Source organism: Callithrix jacchus, chromosome X (assembly GCF_049354715.1).
Source record: "Callithrix jacchus isolate 240 chromosome X, calJac240_pri, whole genome shotgun sequence".
Classification (NCBI taxonomy): Eukaryota; Metazoa; Chordata; class Mammalia; order Primates; family Cebidae; genus Callithrix; species Callithrix jacchus.
The window spans coordinates 91,570,376-91,593,559 of NC_133524.1; positions in this window are offsets into that span (position 1 = coordinate 91,570,376).

The following is a 23,184-nucleotide window of genomic DNA, read 5'->3' on the forward strand; positions in this document are numbered from 1 at the left end:
TGGGTTGAAAGTTCTTTTCTTTAAGGATGTTGAATATTGGCCCCCACTCTCTTCTTGCTTGTAGAGTTTCTGCCGAGAGATCTGCTGTGAGTCTGATGGGCTTCCCTTTGTGGGTGACCCGACCTTTCTCTCTGGCTGCCCTTAGTATTCTCTCCTTCATTTCAACCCTGGTGAATCTGACAATTATGTGCCTTGGGGTTGCTCTTCTTGCGGAATATCTTTGTGGTGTTCTCTGTATTTCTTGCATTTGATTGTTGGCCTGCCTTGCTAGGTGGGGGAAATTTTCCTGGATAGTATCCCGAGTAGTATTTTCCAGCTTGGATTCATTCTCTTCGTCACCTTCTGGTACACCTATCAAATGTAGGTTAGATCTCTTCACATAGTTCTACATTTCTTGAAGACTTTGTTCATTCCTTTTTGCGTTTTTTTCTCTAATCTTGGTTTCTCATTTTATTTCATTGAGTTGATCTTCAACTTCTAATATTCTTTCTTCTGCTTGGTCAATTCAGCTGTTGAAACTTGTGCATGCTTCGTGAAGTTCTAGTGTTGTGTTTTTCAGCTCCTTCAATTCATTCATATTCCTCTCTAAGTTATCCATTCTTGTTATCATTTCCTTGAATCTTTTTTCAAGGTTCTTAGTTTCTTTGCATTGATTTAGAACTTGTTCTTTTAACTCACAGAAGTTTCTCAATACCCACCTTCTGATGTCTGATTCCATCATTTTGTCACAGTCATTCTCCATCCAGCTTTGTTCCCTTGCTGGTGAGGAGTTTTTGGTCCTTTGTAGGAGGCAAGGTGTTCTGTTTTCAGGTGTTTTCCTCCTTTTTGCACTGGTTTCTTCCCATCTTTGTGGATTTATCCACCTGTCTTCTGAGTAGTTGCTGACTTTTTGATTGGGTCTCTGAGTGGATGCCCAGATTGTTGATGCTGAAGTATTTCTGTCACTTGGTTTTCCTTTTACCAGTCTAGCCCCTCCACTGTACAACTGCTGAGGTCCACTCCAGGCCCTGCTTGTCTGGGGTACACCTGTAGCAGCTGCAGAACAGTGAGGGATGCTACCAGTTTCTTCTTCTGCTATCTTTGTCCCAGAATGATGCCCACCTAATCTCAGGTGATCAGTCCTTTTTGAGGTGACTCTGGGTATACAGGGGTCAGGGAGCTGCTTGAGGAGATGGTCTGTACTTTATAGGAGCTCAAGTGCTGAGCTGTGAGCTCCTTTGTTCATTCAGGGCTATTAGGCTGCTACATTTATGTCTGCTGCAGCAGAACTCTTAAAACCCTTGTTTTTTCCTCAGATGCTCTGTCTCGGGGAGTTGGGGCTTTCTTTATGAGTGTCCATTGCATTATCCTGCCCAGCTAGGAGGCAGTCTAGTCACTATTTGCCTGCCAAGGCTCTGCCCTGCTGATGTGGGGTCCACCCTGTTGCTGCAGGCTCCGCCCTGCTGCCACAGGCTCTGCCCTGCAGCTCAGTCTTTCTGTTATGGCGTGTTGCCTTGGCAACGGCAGGCTGCATCAGCAATGGGAGTGTACCTCAGTAGGGGCGGATTGCCTCAGTAATGGCAGACGCCCCTCCCCCACTGAGCTGCACTGTCCTGGGTTCAGCTGTGCCCACAGTGAAACTCTCCATCTGGAGCATTTCAAATTGCCGCTTTGTTTGTCCCTGTGGGAGTGAAACCCACTGAGCCTGCTTGCCTGGCTCCCTGCCTCAGAGTGCCTTTCTTTTTTTTTTTTTTTTTTAAGTTGAACGGATGGCTCTCTCCCAGGTGTTTCGGTCGCCCACTGTTAGGGCACCAGGATCTGTGTGATTTCCCGTGCAGTGAGCCACTTGCTTGCTCAAACGCCACTTCCCAGGAATCTCCTGGTCTGGCTCACTGTCCAAGTCCAGTTTAATTAGATGGATATGCTAATCTGCCCCCCCAAATCTCAGATTGCCAGTTTAGCAGGGCACCCGGACCAGTGTGTTTTGTGCGGAGTGTTGCGGAGTGCCGCTGTGCTGTGGTGCCGGCCGAAGCGGCCGCAACAGCCAAAATGGCTGCACTTGCGTCCCATGTCTCTCCTACACCTGGGAATTTCCCCGTTCTGAGGGCAACAAAGATCCGTCTGGAAATGCGGCTTTGACTCACCCTCTGCCCATTCTCAGAAACCCACTGAGAGCTGCGATTCTGAGTTGTCCTTACCGCGCCATCTTCTGTCTGTTAATTTTCTATCCTTCAATTTAACTAAATTTCTTAGTTCTAAAAGGTTTTTTTTAATGGAATCTCTAGGTTTTTCCAAATATAAAATTATGTTGCCTGCAAACAATAATCTAACTTCTTCTTTTACAATTTGGATGCCCTTAACATTTTCATTTTGTCTGATTACTCTAAGACTTCCTGCATTATGTTGAATAACAGTCGTGACAGTAACCATCCTTGTCATGTTCCAGATTTTAAGGAAAATTTCAGTATTTCCTCATTCAGTATGATACTAACTGTGGATCTGTTGTATATAGCTTTTATTACATTTATTGATTTGCATATAGGATTCCAGGAATAAAATCAACTTGGTGATGATGAATCATCTTTCTAAAATATTGTTGAATTCTGTTTAGTAGTATTTTGTTGAGAATCTTATATGAATGTTCTTCAGAGAAGTTGGCCTGTAGTTACTTTTTCTTGATGTGTCTCTGTGTGGTTCTGGTATTCTGGTAATACTGACCTTATAGAAGGAATTTAGCAGTATTCTCTTCTCCTCAATTTTTTTTAAAGAATATTTTGAGGAAGACTCATATTAGTTTTTCTTTAAATGTTTGGTAGAATTTAGCAGTGAAGCTATCAGGTCCTCGGCTTTTCTTTCCTAGAATAGTTTTTATTATAGTTTTTATCTTACTACCTGTTACTGGTAGTAAGATAGTTTTGCACAGGTTTTAGATTTCTTCCTGTTTCAATCTTGCTAGACTGTATGCAGAATCAATTTCAATGTCTCCTTTTTTATTTGTGATTTTATTTATTTCAATCTTCTCTCTTTTTTCTTATTCTACCTACAGCTTTGTCAATTTTGTTTAACTTTTCTGAGAACTAACATTCTTTCATTGATTGTTTTGTATTTATTTTATTACAATTTCATTGGTTTCTTGTCTAATCTTTATTATATTTTCTTTTACTAATTTGAGGTTTGGTTTGCTCTTAATTTTCTAATTATGTAAAATGCATAAGTAGATCCAGTGTAGTGCCTCACATCTGTAATCCCAATACTTTGAGGGGTCCAGGTGAGTGGATCACTTGAGGCCAGGAATTCAAGACCAGCCTGGCCAACATGTTGAAACGCCATTTGTACTGCAAATGCAAAAAAAAAAAAAAAAAAAAATACAAAATGGTGTGGTGGTGCATGTCTGTAATTCCAACTATTCTGAAGGCTGATGCAGACAAATTGCTTGAAGGGTAGCAGAGGTTTCAATGAGCCAAAATTTCACCACTGCACACCAGCCTGGGCAATGGAGCAAAACTATATCTGAAAAAATAAAAAATGAAAAGTAAAATAAAATATATCATTAGATTGTTGTGTTGAAGTTTTTTTTCTTTTTGATGTAGGCACTTATACTTAAATTTTGCTCTTTGCATTAGTGTTGGGTGCATATATATTTAAAATTGTCATATCGTCTTGCTAAATTGACCCCTTTATCATTACATAGTGACTTTCTTTGTCCCGTCTTACAGTTTATGTCTTGAAATCTGTTTTTGTCTATTATAAGTATAATGACTGCTATTCTTTTTTGATTTTCATTGGCATGGAATAACTTTTTTCATCCCTTCATTGTCGTCTACATGTGTCTTTAATGATGATGTGTGTTTCTTGTAGGAAACAAATTAATGAGTCTTTTTTAAAATTTATTCAGCCTGTCTATTGATTTGAGAGTTTAATTCTTTTACATTCAATGTTATTATTGGTAAAAACTTACTCCTTTCATTTTTGTTGTGATTTGTTTTCTGGTCATTTTATGGTCTTCTTTCTTTCCTGTCTTACTCTAATAAAAATAATTTTTCCTGGTGATACAATTTACTTTCTTGCCTTTTATTTCTTTTGTATCAATTGTATGATTTTTGGTTAGAGGTTACTATGAGGCTCACAAATATTATCTTACAATTCATTATTTTACCCTTACAACAACTTAACCGTATTTGTGTAAATAAGCACACAAACCAACCTGAAAAAAAAATACACTAGTCTACACTCACATTAACTTCATCCTCCTGCTATTTAAATTTTTGTTGTTTTTATTTATGTCTTATTATACTGACTATGTCTTGAAAAGCTGTTGAAATTATTTTTGATTGGTTTATCATTTAGTCTTTCTACATAGGATAATATAGTTCATACACCACTGTGACAGTTTTATAATATTCTGGCTTTTCTCTGTACTTAGTATTACCAGTAAGTTTTGTACCTACAGATATTATTTACTGCCAATTAATGTTTTTTACTATTATTATTTCTGGTTGAAATACTCCCTTTAGCATTTCTTATAGAATGATTTTGGTATTGATAAAATATTTCAGCTTTTTTTTTGTTTGAGAAAGCCTTTACTTTTTATGTGTGAAAGATTTATTTTCTTCAGGATATGCCACTCTAGGCTGAAAGTTACATTTTCTTCAGCACTTTAAATAGGTCACTCTCTTCTGCCCCGTAAAGCTTCTACTGAAAAGCCTGCTGCCAGAAATAGTGGAGCTCCCTTGTATATTTTTTGTTTCTTTTCTTTCGCTGTTTGTAGGATCACTTTTTCATCCTCAACCTTTGGTAGTTTGATTATTAAATTTCTTGAGATAGTGTTCATTGGGTTATATCTGCTTGTTGGTTTATAACCTTCTTGTACTTAGATATTGATATCTTTCTCTAGGTTTGGAAAGTTCTCCATTATTATCACTTTAAATAAATTTTGTGCCCTGTATCCTTCTCCACCTCTTCCTTAAGGCCAACAACTCTTAGATTTTCCCTTTTGAGGCTATTTTCTAGATTCTATAAGTGTGCTTCATTGTTTTTTATTTTTATTTTTTGTCTCCTCTTAAAGTTTTCACATAACCTGTCTTCAAGTTCACCAATTCTTTCTTCTGCTCTAGTTATTCTTATATCAAAGGACTCTAATGCATTCTTCAGTATGCTAATTGCATTTTCAGCTTCATTATTTCTGCTTATTTTAAAAATTATTTCACTCTCTTATTAAAATCTATTTGATAGAATCCTAAATAGCTTTTTAATGTATCTTGAATGTTTTTTGGTTTCCTCAAAACAGCTATTTGAATTACCTGTCTGAAGAAATCACGTATCTTTATTTCTCCAGGATTATTCACCAAGAGATGTATTTAATTCATTTGATGAGGACATGTTTTGATGCTAATAGATGTTATTTGGTATCTGAGCACTAAAGGGTTAGGTATTTATCATAGTCTTCACTGTCTCGGCTTATTTGTTGCCATCCTTTTTGGAAAGGTTTTCCAAATATTTACTTTCTACCAAATTGAGTCTCTGTCTCTATTCTGAGCCACCTAAAGCTAGGGATAAAGTGATGATAGTAGCATCCCTGTGGCCACCTCCACTAGGATTGAACTGGGTCAGACCTGAAACCAGTACAGTGCTGGGTCTCAATCAAGGCTTGTTGTAATCATTCCCTTGCTACCGCCAATGTTTACACAAGGCACTAGGGCTGTACAATTGGTAAATGGCAAAGCCAGGCAGGCCTATGTCTTTTTCTTTAGTGCAACGAGGACCGCACTGGGTCAGACCTGAAGCCAGAACAGTGCTGGGTCTTGGCCAAAGCTTGCTGTAACCAATCCCTTGCTACTACCTGTTAGCTCCAGGCCCTGGGGCTGTACAATCAGTAGATGGCAAAGCCAGCCAGGTCTGTGTCCATCCCTTCGGGGAAGCAAGGACCCCAGACCCAGGTGCATCAAAAAGTGCTGTCAGTGAGTCAGAAACTAGTCATCCACCTTAGAAGTCTATTCGGTATTCTGCTGTCTTTTGGCAGAGCTGAAACTCCAAACACAAGATGCAGTCCTTCCTACTTTTCTCTTTCCTTTCCAAAAGCCAAGGAACCTTATCTCATAGCCGCCTTCACACCAGAACACAAAGAATACTGCCAGACTACCACAAATGGTCCCTTAAGGCCCAAGGTCTCTTATGTCAGCTTGTAGTGAATTCTGCCTGGCCTGGGACTCACCTTTCAGGACAATGGGCTCCCCTCTGGCCCAGAGCAAAGCCAGAAATGCTGTGCAAGAGTTAAGTCCTGAAATTGAGGTTCCCAAATGTTGGCTTGATGTTCTAACCCCCATGGTGCTGTTGGGCCAAAGGCAAAAGACAAACTCCCCTTTATTTTCCTTACGCTTTTCTCAAATAGAAGGATTTTTGCTTCATAGCTATGACAGATGGTAATGTGCTGAGTTTCACCTGAGGGCAGCAAGTCTAAGATTCACCAAGTCCCTTGATGTATTACCTGGTCATTCAATGCTCAAGGTCTCTTCAGTTAGCAGGTAATGAACGATGATAGGACTGGGTCTTTTCATTCAATGCAGCAGCTTCCCTTCTGTATCAGGGTGTGTCTGAAAATATTGTCTGGGAACTGGGGCCTGGAATGGGGCCCTTATGACTCTGACTGGTTCTCAATCCTGCTATGGCTGAGCTGGTATCTTAGATATCAGACAAAGACTTCCTTTTCTTTTCTGTTCTCTCAAGTGAAAGGAAGTCATCTCTTCTGTAGCCCTTATCTGTGAAGCCTAGCATTTGGAGAGGGGTGATTGCAGCACTCCATTGGCTGCCCCAGTTCGTGTCTCAGTATGTTGTATGCCCATTCAGTCCACTGTCTCTGGATCTATTTTAGCCCTAGGACTCACCTAAGAGTTGCAGTCTTTACAGCCAAGACTACCTTTAGAGGTTACTTAGAAATGCAGAGTACTTTGGTCCTCAGTGGTGAGGTTTGAGGGCACTCAAGTTCAAACTGCTGGAACTGACAATTCCCCTCTGACTAGGACTGGTTTAAATGCTCCCTCTGTGGGCTGGTGTTAGCTGAATTTTGTCTGTTTTTTTTCTTTTATTCTAACAGAATAGCAGTGAGTTCAGTGCCTCACAATTGCTTTATTCGCCATCCCCCAGCACCCAGAGATGCTCTCTGCACCATGTTCCCAATGTGGTGCTAGCGATTCAGGACTGTCTTTCTTAAGTGCCTCTTTCAATAAAATGAAGTTATAACCAGATAGTGTGAGTGGCCACCTGATTTTTGTTTTTCATGTGGAGGTTTTACTTCCATGTAGATAGTTGGTCAACTTGGTATTCTTGTGTGTGTGTGTGTGTGTGTGTGTGTGCGTGCATGTGGACAATCAGTGGAGCTTACTCTTTTACTATCTTGTTCTGCCTCCTCAAGATGGCAACAATAGACACTGAGGACTAAAAAAGGAGGGATGGAGGAAGATGAATAAGGATGAAAAACTATCCAGATAACAAGATCATTTGTATTGCAAATGCTGGCATCATACAATACACCCATGTAACGAACATGCACACATATCTCCTAAATCTATAACAAAATTTGAAAGTATAAGAAAACCTGAAAAATAACCAATAAATCAAATAAGATATACAAGGTAATTTATTAATTATTTGGAATTATCTAAAAATTAAAACACAAAATATCAGAATCTCTGGTATGCTGTTAAAGCAATATTTATAAGAAAATTTATAGGACTAAATGGCTATATTATAAAAGAAAAATGATCTAAAAACAATGAAAACAATTACATCTAAGAAGCCAGAGAAAGAACAGAAAATTTAAACCAAGTAAGACAAGTAAAGAAAATAGTGGGGGTGATATGGCAGACAGGAGGCAGGACTAACTTGCAGCTCCCATTTGCATAAACAGAACAGGTGTGAAGACTCACATTCTGACCTTTTGCTCCAAGAATAACCACAAGAACATACTAGCAAAGCCAAAAGAATTCACAGACTGTTTGAAAAAGTGGCGTTCCTCTACAGACTTTGAGAGACAGCCAAAAAACTTCTGAACACACATTCTCCAAAGTCAAGATAAACACAAACAAACAAAAAGAATCTTTAGAGCTGTGAGACAAAAGCATTGATAATCTGTAAAGAAAAACCGATCAGATTACCAGCAGATTTCTCAGCAGAAACCCTACAAGCTGGAAGGAATTAGGGTTCTCAGACATTCAAAGAAGAATTGGTAACAATCCTGTTGACAACATAGACAAAGAAAACTACAGATCAATATCTCTGATCAACGCAGATGCAAAAATTCTTGATAAAACATTAGATAACCTAATTCAACATCATTTCAAAAGAATGCTGGACATTCAAATCAGTGAAGAGAAAACAAAACGACATTCAAATCAGTGAAGAGGAAATAAAACTTTTGCAGTTTGCGGATGATATAGTTGTATACCTTAAAAACCCTAAAGACTAATCCAAAGTCTCTAGAACTTATAAATGAATTCAGTAAATTTTCAGAATACAAAATCAACTTAAACAAAGTAGTATCACTGCAAAACACCAACAGCAACTAAGTAGAGAATTAAATCAACAACCCACCCCCTTTTACAATAGCTGCAAAAATAAAATGCCTAAGAATATACCAGCATTAATCTGTTATTATGCTGTATGAAGAAATACCTGAGCCTGGGTAATTTATAAAGAAAACATATTTAATTGACTCATAGTTCTGCATTCTTGGGGATGCCCCAGGAAACTCAGAATCATAGCATAAGGTGAATGGGAAGCAAGGCACTTTCTCCACAGGGCAGAGGGACAGAGTGAGTGCAAACAGGGGAAATGCCAGACACACAACCACTAAATCTCGTGAGATTCACTTAGTATTATGTGAACAGCATGCAGAAAACCACCCCTGAGATCCAATTACCTCCACCAGGTCGTGGTCTTGACACATGAGGATTATGAGGCTTATGGGGATTACAGTTCAAGATGAGATTTTGAGTGGGGACATAGCCAAACCATATCATTTCACCACTGGCCCCTCCCAAATCTCACGTTCTCACATTTTAAAATACAATCATGCCTGTCCTATAGTCCCCCAAATTCTTAACTCCTTCCAGCATTAATCCATAAGTCCAAGTCCAAAGTCTCATCTGTGACAAGGCAAGTCTCTTCCTCCTATGAGCCTGTAAAATCAAAAGCAGGTTAGCTACTTCCTACATACAATAAAGGTATAGGAATTGGGTAAATATATCCATTCTAAATGGGAGACATTGGCCAAACAAAGAGGTTACAGGCCCCATGCAAGTCCAAAATCCAGCAGGGAAGTCATTAACCTTTAAGTTGCAATGTGATCTCCTTTGACTCCATGTCTCACATCCAGGTTATGTTGATACAATAGGTGAACTCCCACAGTCTTGGGCAGTTGTGCCTCTGTGGCTTTGCAGGATATACCCCATTCCAGGTTGCTTTTATGAGCTGTAGTTGAGTGCCTGTGGCTTTTCCGGTGTATCTACCATTTTGAGGTCTGGAGGATGGTGGCCCTCTTCTTACAGCTCCACTAAGCAATGTCCTAGTAGGCATTCTGTATGGGGGCTCCCAATCCATATATTCCCTCTGTACTGCCCTAGCAGACGTTCTCCATGAGGGCCTGGCCATTGCAACAAACTTCTGCCTGGAAATCCAGGCATTTCCATATATCCTCTGAAACCTAGGCAAGGTTTCCAAACCTTAATTCTTAACTTGTGTGCACAAACAGGCTAAATACAACATGGAAGCTTCCAAGTCTTGGGGCTTGCACTGTCTGAAGCCATGGTCCAAGCTGTTCCTTGGCCCCTTTTATCCACAGCTAGAGCTGAAACAGCTGAAATGCAGGATACCATATCTGAGGCTGCACAGAGAAGAAGGAACCCTGGGGAAGCCCACAGAGCCAACATTCTCTCCTGGCTTCCAGGCCTGAGATGGGAGAGGCTACCATGAAGGTCTCTGACATGCCCTGGAGATTTTTCACACATTATATTTGTGATTAACATTCAGCCTCTCATTACTTATGTAAATTTCTGCAGCAAACTTGTATTTCTCCCCAGAAAAGCAGTTTTTCTATTCTATCACATCCTCAGGCTGCAAATTTTCCAAACCTTTACGCTCTGCTTCCTGTTGATCACTTTGCCACTTAGAAATTTCTCTTGCCAGACGCCCTAAATTATCTCTCCCAGGTTCAAAGTTTCACAGATCTCGGAGGCAAAATGCTTCCAGTCTACCTCAGCCTGGACTTCATTGTCCACATCACTATCAGCATTTCGGTCAAAACCATTCAACAAGTCTTTACAAACTTTTCCACATCTTCCTGACTTCTTCTGAGCCCTCCAAACTGTTCCAACCATTGCCAGTTATCCAGTTCCAAAGTCACTTATATATTTTTGGGTATCTTAACAGCACTGTCCCCCATTACTTCAGTACCAATTTACTATATTAGTCCATTTTTATATTGCAATATAGGAATACGAGAGACTGTGTAAATAATAAAAAAACGAGGTTTAATTAAATCACAGTTTCACAACTGGAAAGCACACAACCATGGTGGAAGGTAGGTGAAGGGGAAGCAAGACACCTTCTTATAGGGAGGCAGGATGGAGTGAGTGCAAGCAGGGAAAATGCCAGTGGCTTATGAAACCATCAGATCTCATAAGACTTACTATCATGAGAACAGCATGGGGAAAATTGCCCCCATGATCCAGTTATCTTCAAATGACCCAACCCTCGACACAAGGGAATTATGGGGATTATGGGGATTACAGTTCAAGATGATATTTTTGGTGGGGACACAGCCAAACTATATCAATATCTAACCAAAGAGATGAACAACCTCTGCAAGAAAAACTACAAAACACTGCAGAAAATAATCATAGATTACACAAACAAATGGAAACTCATCTAATGTTCATGGATGCATAGAATCAATATTGTGAAAATAACAACCATACTTCCAAAAGCAATATACAAATTCAATGCAATTCTCATCAAAACACCATCATTATTTTTCACAGAAGTAGAAAAAACAATCTTAAATTTGATATGGAACTGAAAAAGAGCCTGCATAGCAAAAGGAAGACTAAGCAAAAAGAACAAATCTGGAACCATTATTTACCTGATTTCAAACTATGCTATGAGGCTACAGTTACCAAAACAGCATGGTACTGGTATAAAAACAGGCATGTAGACCAAAAGAATAGAATAGAGAGCCCAGAAATAAAGCCAAATACTTACAGCCAACTGATCTTCAAAAAAGCAAGCAAAAACATGAAGTAGGGAAAGAACAGCCTATTCAGCAAGTAGTGCTGGGACAATTGGATATAGAATATAGAATAAAACTGGATCCTCATCTCTCAGCTTATACAAAAATCAACTCCATATGGAAGAAGGACTTAAATCTAAGACCTGAAACCATAAAAATTCTAGAAGATAACATTGGGAAAACCCTTCTAGCCATTGGCTTAGGTAAAGACTTCATGACCAAGAACCACAAAGCAAACACAACAAAAACAAAGATAAAGTGATGGGAATTAAATAAACTAAAAAGCTCTGCAGAGTAGAAGAAACAATCAGCAGAGTGAACAGACAACCCAGAGTGGGAGAAAACCTTCACAACCTTTGCATCTGACAACAGGCTAATATCCAGAATCCACAAGGGACTCAAACAAATCAGCAAGTAAAAAACAAAAAACAATCTCATCAAAAAAGTGAGCTAAGGATATGAATAAACAATTTTCAAAAGAATGTATACAAATGGCCAAGAAACATACTAAAAAAATGCTTACCATCACTATCAAGGGAATGGATATCAAAACTGCAATGCAATATCACGTTACTCTTACAAGAATGGTCATAATTTAAAAATCATAAAATAATAGATGTTGTTGTGGATGTGGTGAAAAGGGGACACTTTTAAATTGGTGGGAATGTAAAATGGTACAACCGCTATAGAAAACAGTATGGAAATCCCATAAAGAATTAAAGGGAGGTCTACCATTTTATCCAGAAATCTTGTGACTGGGTATCTATTCAGAGGAAAAGAGGTCATAATACAAAAAAGACACTTGCACATGCATGTTTATAGCAGCACAATTAGCAATTGCAAAAATATGGAACCAGCCCAAATGCTTACCAATCAATATGTGAATTTTTAAAAAATGTTATATATATAATTATATATATATGTATTTCTACTTTCACAGTAGAAAAAGATTCTTAAATTTCAAATGCAACTACAAAAGAGCCCACATAGTGAGAGCAAGACTAAGCAAAAAGAACAAATCTGGAGCCATCACTTTACCTGACTTCAAACTATACTGCAAGACTACAGTTGCCAAAATAGCATGGTACTGGTATAAAGTACCAGTACCATGTATACCATGAACTACTATGCAGCCATAAAATGTAAAAAAATAATGGAATCAAAGCAACCTAAAAGGCCATTATTCTAAGTGAAGTAACTCAGGAATGGAAAACCAAGCACGTGTGTTTTTGCTTGTAAGTAGCAGCTAACCTATGAGTACACAAAGACATAAGAGTGATATAATGGACTGGAGAGGTAGGGGGAAGGTGGGAGGGGTGTGAATAGTAAAAGATTACATTGGGTACAGTGTACATGGCTCAGGTGATGAATGCACCAAAATCTCACTCAAAAATTTATTACTATACAAAAATTAAAATTAAAATTATATCCACAATGAGATACCACCTTGCTCCTGCAAGAATGACGATAATTTAAAATTCAGAAAATAATAGATGTTGATGTGGATGTGGTGTAAAGGGAAGACTTTTACACTGCTGGTGGTAATGAAAATTAGTACAACCACTATGAAAAACAATATAGTGATCCCTTCAACATCTAAAAGTAGAACTACTATTTGATCCAGCAATCCCACTACTAGGTATCTACCCAAAGGAAAATAAGTTACTATATGAAAAAGGCACATACACATTCATGTTTATAGCAGCATAATTTGCAATTGCAAAAATATGGAGCCAATTTAAATGCTCATCAACCAATGAGTGAATTTTAAAAATTTGGTAACTATACACCATGAAACACTACTTAGACATAAAAGAAAATGGCCCTTGTAGCAATGGGAAGGGGATTGGAGATCATTATTCTAAGTGAAGTAACTCAAGAATGGAAAATCAAATATTGTGCATTCTTATTTGTAAGTGGGAGATAAACCATAAGGATGCAAAGTCATAAAAATGATACAATAAACTTTGGGGACTCAGAAAAAATGGTGGAAGTAGGGTAAGGGATAAAAGACTACACACTGGCTACAGCATATACAGCTTGGGTGATGAATGTACCAAAATCTCAGAAATCACTACTAAAGAACTTATTCACCTGAGGTCAGGAGTTTGAGAGCAGCCGGGCCAATATGGTGAGACCCTGTCTCTATTAAAAATACAAAAATTAGCCAGGTGTACTGACATGTGCCTGTAGTCCCAGCTACTTGAGAGTCAGAGGCAGAAGAATCACTTGAAACTGGGAAATGGAGGTTGCAGTGAGCTGAGGTCACACACCACTGCACCCTAGCCTAGGCAACAGAGTGGGACTACATCTCAAAGAAGTGGGATAAGACACTAACGGATGCTTCTCAAAAGAAGACTTACATGCAGCCAACAAACATATTTTAAAAAGCTCAACATCATTGATCATTAGAGAAATGCAAATCAAAACCACAAGATACCATCTCATGCCAGTCAGAATGGTGATTATTAAAATGTTAAGAAATCAGTAAATCCAAGAGTTGGTTTTTTGAAAAGATCAACAAAATAGACAGACCACTAGCCAGATTGATTAAAAATAAAAGAGAGAACAACCAAATAGATGCAATAAAAAATGATAAAGGGGAAATCACCACAGATTCCACAGAAATTCAAACCAACATCAAAGAATATTACAAACAACTCTATGCACATAAACTAGTAAACCTGGAAGAAATGGATAAATTCCTGGACTCCTGTGTCCTCCCAAGCCTAAACCAGGAGGAAGCTGAAACTATGAATAGACCAATAACAAGGGCAGAAGTTGAGGCAGCAATTAAGGGCCTACCACACAAATAAAGCCCAGGTCCAGATGGGTTCACAGCCGACTTCTACCAGACACACAAAGAGGAGCTGGTACCATTTCTTCTGAAACTATTCCAAATAATCCAAAAAGAAGGAATCCTTCCCATATTATTCTATGAGACCAATATCATCCTGATACCAAAACCCGGCAGAGACCCAACAAGAAAAGAAAACTTCAGACCAATATCCATGATGAACATAGATGCAAAAATCTTCAACAAAATATTGGCAAGCCAATTGCAACAGCAAATCAAAAAACTTATCCATCATGATCAAGTAGGATTCATCCCGGGGATGCAAGGCTGGTTCAACATATGCAAGTCTATAAACATAATTCACCACATAAATAGAACCAAAACCAAAAACCACATGATTATCTCAATTGACGCAGAGAAGGCATTTGACAAAATTCAACAGCCCTTTATGCTAAAAACCCTCAATAAACTCGGTATCGATGGAACGTATCTCAAAGTAATAAAAGCTATTTATGACAAACCAACAGCCAATATCATACTTAATGGGCAAAAACTGGAAGCATTTCCTTTGAAATCCGGCACTAGACAAAGATGCCCTCTTTCACCACTCCTATTCAATATAGTACTGGAAGTTCTAGCCAGAGCAATCAGGCAAGAAAAAGAAATAAAGGGTATTCAAATTGGAAAGGTGGAAGCCAAATTGTCTCTATTTGCAGACGACATGATAGTATACCTAGAAGACCCCATCACCTCAGCCCAAATACTCCTGAAACTGATAAGCAACTTCAGCAAAGTCTCAGGATATAAAATCAATGTGCAAAAATCACAAGCCTTCCTCTACACCAATAACAGACTTAAAGAAAGCCAAATCAAGAACGAACTGCCATTTACAATTGCTACAGAAAGAATAAAATACCTTGGAATACAACTCACAAGGAACGTAAGGGACCTCTTCAAGAAAAACTACAAACCACTGCTCAACGAAATCAGAGAGGACACAAACAGATGGAGAAACATTCCATGTTCATGATTAGGAAGAATTAATATCGTGAAAATGGCTATACTGCCCAAAGTAATTTACAGAATCAATGCTATCCCCATCAAGCTACCATTGACTTTCTTCACAGAACTGGAAAAAACCACCATGAACTTCATATGGAACCAAAAGAGAGCCCACATAGCCAAGTCAATTCTAAGCAAAAAGAACACAGTCGGGGGCATCACACTACTGGATTTCAAACTATACTGCAAGGCTACAGTAATCAAAACAGCATGGTACTGGTACCAAAACAGAGATATAGACCAATGAAACAGAACAGAGGCATCGGAGGCAACACAACTATCTACAACCATACAATCTTTGATAAACCTGACAAAAACAAGCAATGGGGAAAGGATTCCCTGTTCAACAAATGGTGTTGGGAAAACTGGCTAGCCATGTGCAGAAAGCAGAAACTGGACCCCTTCCTGACACCTTACACCAAAATTAACTCCAGATGGATTAAAGACTTAAACATAAGACCTGGCATCACAAAAACCCTAGAGGAAAACCATCCAAGACATAGGAGTAGGCAAGGACTTCATGAACAAAACACCGAAAGCATTGGCAACAAAGGCCAAAATAGACAAATGGGACCTAATCAAACTCCACAGCTTCTGCACGGCAAAAGAAACAGTCACTAGAGTGAATCTGCAACCAACAGAATGGGAAAAAATTTTTGCAGTTTACCCATCTGACAAAGGGCTGATATCCAGAATTTACAAAGAACTCAAACAGATTTACAGGAAAAAAACAAACAAGCCCATTCAAAAGTGGGCAAAGGATATGAACAGACATTTTATGAAAGAAGACATATATGAGGCCAACAATCATATGAAAAAATGCTCATCCTCACTGGTCATCAGAGAGATGCAAATCAAAACCACATTGAGATACCATCTCACGCCAGTTAGAATGGCGATCATTAAAAAATCTGGAGACAACAGATGCTGGAGAGGATGTGGAGAAAAAGGAACACTTTTACACTGTTGGTGGGAGTGTAAATTAGTTCAACCATTGTGGAAGACAGTGTGGCGATTCCTCAAGGCCTTAGAAATAGAAATTCCATTTGACCCAGCAATCCCATTACTGGGTATATATCCAAAGGACTATAAATCGTTCTACTATAAGGACACATGCACACGAATGTTCATTGCAGCACTGTTCACAATAGCAAAGACCTGGAATCAACCAAAATGCTCATCGATGATAGACTGGATTGGGAAAATGTGGCACATATACACTATGAAATATTATGCAGCAATCAGAAATGATGAGTTTGTGTCATTTGTAGGGACATGGATGAATCTGGATAACATCATTTTCAGCAAACTGACACAAGAACAAAAAATGAAACACCGCATATTCTCACTCATAGGCGGGTGATGAAAAATGAGAACACATGGACACAGGGAGGGGAGTATTAAACACTGGGGTCTATTTGGGGGAAAAGGGGAGGGCCAGCGGGAGGGGGAGGTGGGGAGGGATAGCCTGGGGAGAAATGCCAAATGTGGGTGAAGGGGAGAAAGGAAGCAAAACACACTGCCATGTGTGTACCTATGCAACTGTCTTGCATGTTCTGCACATGTACCCCAAAACCTAAAATGCAATAAAAAATTAAAAAAAAAAAAGAAACAACAGATACTGGCAAGCTTGCAGAGAAACAGTAACGCTTTTTTACTGTTGGTGATAATGTAAAGTAGTTCAAACCTTGTGGAAGACAATGTGGTGATTCCTCAAAGATGGTGAACCAGAAATACCATTTGACCTTGCAATTCCATTACTGGGTATATATGCAAAGGAATAAATTATTCTATTATAGAGACTTACGCACATGTATGTCTTTGCAGTACTATTCGCAATGGCAAAGACATGGAATCAACCCAAATGATAGACTAGACCAAAAAAAAAAAATGTGGTATATATAAACCATGGAATACTATGCATCCACAAAAAGGAATGAGATTATGTCTTTTGCAGTAACATGGATGGATCTGGAAGCCATTTTCCTCAGGGTACCTCAGCCACCTGAAACTGTAAGTTCAGTTAAACTTTTTTGTAAATTGCCCAGTCTTGGGTATGCCTTTATCAGCAGCATAAAAATGGACTAATACAGTAAATTACAGACGAATACAGTAAAGTATCACCAGAGTAGGCAATGGCTGAAAGGATACACAAACATGTGGAAGGGACTTTGAAACTGAGTAACAGACAGAAATTAGAACAGTTTGGAGGGCTCAGAAAAAGACAGGAAAATGTGGGAAAGTTTGGAACTTCCTAGACTTATAGAATGGCTTTGGCCAAAAGCCTAATATAATTATGGACAATAGGGTCCAGGCTGAGGTGATCTCAGATGGAGATAAGCAACTTGTTGGGAACTAGAGCAAAGGTTGCTCTAGTTATGTTTTAGCAAAGAGACTAGTGGAATTTTGACCCAGACCTAAAGATTTGTGGAACTTTGAACTTGAGAGATATAATTTAGGGTATCTGGCAGAAGAAATTTCTAAGCACCAACATATTTAAGAAGTAACTTGTGTGCTGCTAAAGGCATTCTGTTGTGTAAGGAAAGCAGAGCATAAAGTTCAAAACATTTGCAGCCCGACAATGTGATAGAAAAGAAAACCCCATTTTCTGAGGAGAAATTCATGCTAGCTGCAGAAATTTGCATAAATGACTAGGAGTCAAATGTTAATACCCAAGATGATGGGAAAATATCTCCAGGGTATGCCAGATGTCTTCACGGCAGCCCTTCTCATCACAAGCCCAGAACTCTGGGAGTAAATGGTTTCCTTGGCTGGGCTTAGGGTCCCCATGCTGTGTGCAGTCTGGGGACTTGGTGCCCTGCATCCCTGTCACTCCAGCTGTGACTAAAAGGGGCCAGGGTACAGCTGCGGCTGTTGCTTTAGAGGCTGGAAGCCGTAAGTCTTGGCAGCCTCCATGTGGTGTTGGCAGCCTCCACCTGAGTCTGCAGGTACACAGAAGTCAATGATTAAATTTTGGAACCTTCATCTAGATTTCAGAAAATGTATAGAAACGCCTGGATGCCCAGGCAAAAATTTTCTTCAGGGACAGGGCCATCATGGAGAACCCCTGTTAGGGCAGTGTGGAAGAAAAATATGGGGTCAGAGCTCCCACACAGAGTCTTTATTGGGGTATCACCTGCCTCGTGGAGCTATGAGAAGAGGGCCATAGTCCTCCAGATCCCAGAATGGTAGATCCACTGACACCTCATACCATGTGCCTGGAAAAGCTGCAGACACTCAACGGCAGCCCAGGAAAGCAGCCAAGAGGGAGGCTGTACCTTCAAAGCCACAGGAGTGGAGCTCCCCAACACCATGGGAAGCCGCGTCTTGCATCAGCATGAACTTGATGTGAGAAATGGAGTCAAAGGAGATCATTTTGGAGCCTTAATATTAGACTGCCCTGCTGGATTTTGGACGTAAATGGGGTCTGTAGTCCCTTCATTTTAGCCAATGTCTCCCATTTGAAATGCCTGTATTTATCCAATGCACCTAAATAAAAAAAAAAAAAAAAAAAAATGGTGTTGGGAAAACTGGCTAGCCACGTGTGGAAAGCTAAAATGGACCCTTTCCTTACACCTTAAACAAAAATAAACTCAAGATGAATTAAAGATTTAAACATAAGACCTAACTAACACCATAAAAACCCTTGAAGAAAACTTAGGCAATACCATTCAAGACATAGGCATAGGCAAGTGCGTCATGACTAAGCTACAAAAACAATGGTAACAAAAGCCAAAATAGACAAATGGGATCTAACTAAACTTAAGAGCTTCTGCACAGCAAAAGAAATCGTCATTAGAGTGAACCAGCAACCAGCAGAATGGGAAAAAATTTTTGTAAGCTACCCATCTGACAAAGGGCTAATATCTAGAATCTACAAAGAACTTAAACAAATTTACACACAAAAAACAAACATGTAAGTAACAATTCTGTGAGATCTGCACATATAACCCAGAACTTAAAGTAAAATACAAAAAAATAAAATAACAGATTAATATCCTTTATGAACATAGATGCAAAAAATTCTCAACATGATTTTTCCCAATTCAATTTAACAATATGTAAAATTGACAATATACCATGACAAGGTGGGCTTATTCCTGGAATGCATAAACATTAGAAACTAAATCAGTGTAATTCATTGTGTTAGTGAATTTCTTAAAATAAGATCAGCTGAATAGATGCAGAAAATTCAATTGAAAAAAATCCAGCATTTATTCCTGATTCAAAAACTCTCAGAAAATTAGAAGAGAACTTTATCAACCAGTTAAAAGACGTGTAGGAGAAAATGCACAGCAACAACAATTTTAAGGGTAAAAGGCTGAGCACTTTCTCCCTGTAGCTCTATATGGGAGCAATGAGCAATCAGAATTTGAAATAAAAACATTATCTTCTAAAAAATCATCAAACGACATGGAATATTAGAAAAAAATTTGACAAAATGGTGAAACACTTGTATACTGAAAATTGAAAAATATTTGAGAGAATTTTTTGAAGATCTAAATAAGTAGAGAGGTATACCTTGTTCTTAGGTCAAATATCTATTCTCTGCATTGATCCATAATTTCAACTACAATACCAGAAAGAAAACTAATGAACCACCGCTATATGTACAAAGGGGATCAGAATATACCACACCAAATATGCCACATTAGCATAAGAATTATTTTAAGCTGAAAGCAATTAAGAAAGAGCAAAAATAGGAAAAGCTTTCTGCCCTGTCTCTATCTGCCTAAAAGCAGGGCATAAATTCATCTTGTGAAAGTGTGAATTTCTCCACCATATCAGAAAGAGAACAACACTTATTACTGAGATGGAGACCACATTGAGATGAGTCTGCGTATACAAACCTTACTAAATAACCCTTATCTACTATTGGTTTCCTCTATATGTTTACCTTCCCACGATTTGCCATCCATAGAAGCCTAAATTCCATTTCCTTTTTCTAGTCATTTATTCATAATGCATAATCCATCACTCTTTTAAAATACAGTTTACAAGCCCCTAGTCTAAGAGCTGTTTTTTTGTAACTTCTCTTCTGTGAAGCCCCATATATTTAAAACTAGAAACATTAAATAAAATTTGTATGCTTTTTTTATTGTTTATCTGCCTTTGGTAAGTCACAGCTCCCAACCATAGAACCTAACAGGGTAGAGGAAAATTTCCACCCTTCTAGGTTGAACGACTCAAGAAATAATACACAAAGAATGAGGCCAACAAAATGGCATGCTAGGAAGCTCTAAGACCTGGTTTCCCCTAACCTTATAGAATCTCTAGAAAAAAGTTCTGCAGTAACCAAATGAATGTATAATTGGCTAGTCAACGAAAAGTAATATTAAAACAAAATTTCACTGGTATTTTTTCTCATCCTTTTGCCATACTCACCTCAGCAACATGGTGTCATCTTGTTCTGGAGGAAGCAGCATCTCAGTTTTCCATTCCCTTCTATAAACCAGAGGGAGAAGAGGAGATATTATTTGCAGTGTTCTAACTGGCCTGGGGCTGCCTGAATTACTTGTCTGTCTCACCTATCTCAATTCCAGGGTGAAAAAAAAAGGACACCACTGCTCCTAAAAGCTGCAGGAGGTCTAGAGACCCACACAAGAGATTATGTGTGGAGACTGTTAAATTAAATTAAATTAAATTAAATTTGGTCTAAAGCTGCCACCTAGTTTAATCTATAAACTGCAACCAAACTAAGAGCACATTCTTCTAACATATAGCTGAGTCTCAGCCAATTACAGATGCTGGGCTTCAGCCAATCACAGGTTGCCAACTGATCAGACCATGGCTATGTAAGGTAAATGCCTCATCACATCACACCCAAATAAGCCAAATGCCAAGCTGTAACATATCAAGATGTTTCTGTATCTTACTTCTCTAAATACATATTGTTGAGTGGAGCTCTCTGAACTAGCATTGCCTAATTTATGAATATTTATTTTCTTAAATAAACTCTGCTAAATTTAATTTGTCTGAAGTTTTTTTTTTTCTTCTTCTTTTAACAAGACATACAATAGAACGTCTAAGAAAATGGAGTGAGACTTTTTGGGAAATCAAGACAATCGGAATCAGCTCTATATACCCATTAGAACGGGTATTTTAAAAATTAAAAAAAAGGGCCCGGCCTGTAATCCCAGCACTTCGGGAGGCCGAGGCAGATGGATCACGAGGTCAAGAGACTGAGACCATCCTGGCCAACACGGTGAAACCCCATCTCTACTAAAAATACAAAAAAATTAACTGGACGTGGTGGCAGGCTCCTGTGGTCCCAGCTACTAGGGAGGCTGAGGCAGAAGAATCGCTTGAACCCAGGAGGCAGAGGTTGCAGTGAGCCGAGATTGCCCACTGCACTCCAGCCTGGTGACAGAGTAAGACTCCATCTCAAAATAAGTAAATAAATAAATAATAGAAAGTAACTAGTGTTAGCAAGTGTAGAGAAACAAGAACCTTTGTTTACTGTTGGTGAGAATCTCAAATCGCAATACCACCATGGGAAACATTATGGTGGTGCCTCAAATGAATACATATAGAATAACCATATCATCCATCAATCTCAATTCTAGATATACACCCAAAAGGACTCAAAGCAGGATCGCAAAGAGATATTTGCTCGTCAATGTTCATAACAATATTATTCACAATAGCCAAAAGGAATAAACAACCAAAATGTTCACGAATAAATGAATGTATTTAAAAATGAAACTTGCCATAGCCATCCAATGGAATATTATTTAGTCTTAAGAATGAAACTCTAATACATGTAACAACACAGATGAATCTTGAAAACATTATTTCAACTAAAATAAGAAGACATACGCATGCACAATTGCATAATTCCACACTAATATGATGTGCCAATAGTAATCAAATCCATAAACATAGAAAGAATAGTTCATTATCAGGGAAGGTGAAATGGGGAGTTGCTGTTTAATGGTTATGCAGATTCAGTTAGGGATGAAGACAGTGTTCTAGAGATGCATAGTGCAGAACAATGGAAATGTATTTATTCACATTCAATTTTACACTTAAAATTGGTTAAAATTGTGATGTTTATGTTATCTATATTTTACCACAATATTAAAAATTGTAAAAATTCATCAGAAACCAATGTACCACATATTAAAACAAATGAAAAAATATTCAGAAAAAGAAATAAATCACTGAGGAATACCTACACTCATAAATTACGATTCTACTTACTTAAATTTAAGAAATGACAATAAATAAGATTTTATTTAGAGATACAATACATATTGTTGGTTAAATTATAAAGAAAACTATGGTAGGATTAATAAATATTTAAGGGAATAATTAACTCTGAACAAAGGGAATGCAATGTGAATGAGGAATACAAGAAGGTTATTTCTAAAGGACTGTTAAGGTTTCCTAACTTATGTGGTTAGTAAACACATATTTCTTTTTATTAGTCTTAAAATCTGCATATGTGTTTGATTCAATAATTTTTATGTATGATTTATTTCACAAGAAAGAGGTGGGGAGAAAGGTTGAGGGATATTATTAGATAATAGTTAGGTAAGGGTCATATATTCTAATAGCATCCACGGCTCAGGAAGAAAATGCCTGTTGAGAGAACATCTCTAATATTAAACATCAATAATTGATGCTTTTCTCAATTTGTTTTTGTTAACACTTTACTCTGTAATTAATTCAACAAATGCTATGCCTCAAAACCGTAGTGGATATATAACTCACTTTACATACATTAGAGTAGTGAGCTCAGTGTTCTACTGACAAAAACATTTATTACGCTAAGGAAGAACTTCTATATTGTCCTTTAGTCACTGACATTAGATTTGTTTTTCTCTTTGCTCTGAAACATTGAGAATTTTTTTTTCACTTAATGAAAAACAATTAGAAAATTAAGTTAAGAAAAAATCAGCAGAAGCCTAATTTTTGAATTGCTGTCATTGACAATGATTTGGACTACACCTGTAATGCAATTCATTACCTAAAAAATAGGTTTGACAGCATTTCTCTACCTCCCATAAAGATTAAATGGTTTAATGAATGTATAACGTTTGCATGTACAACACATCTCTAT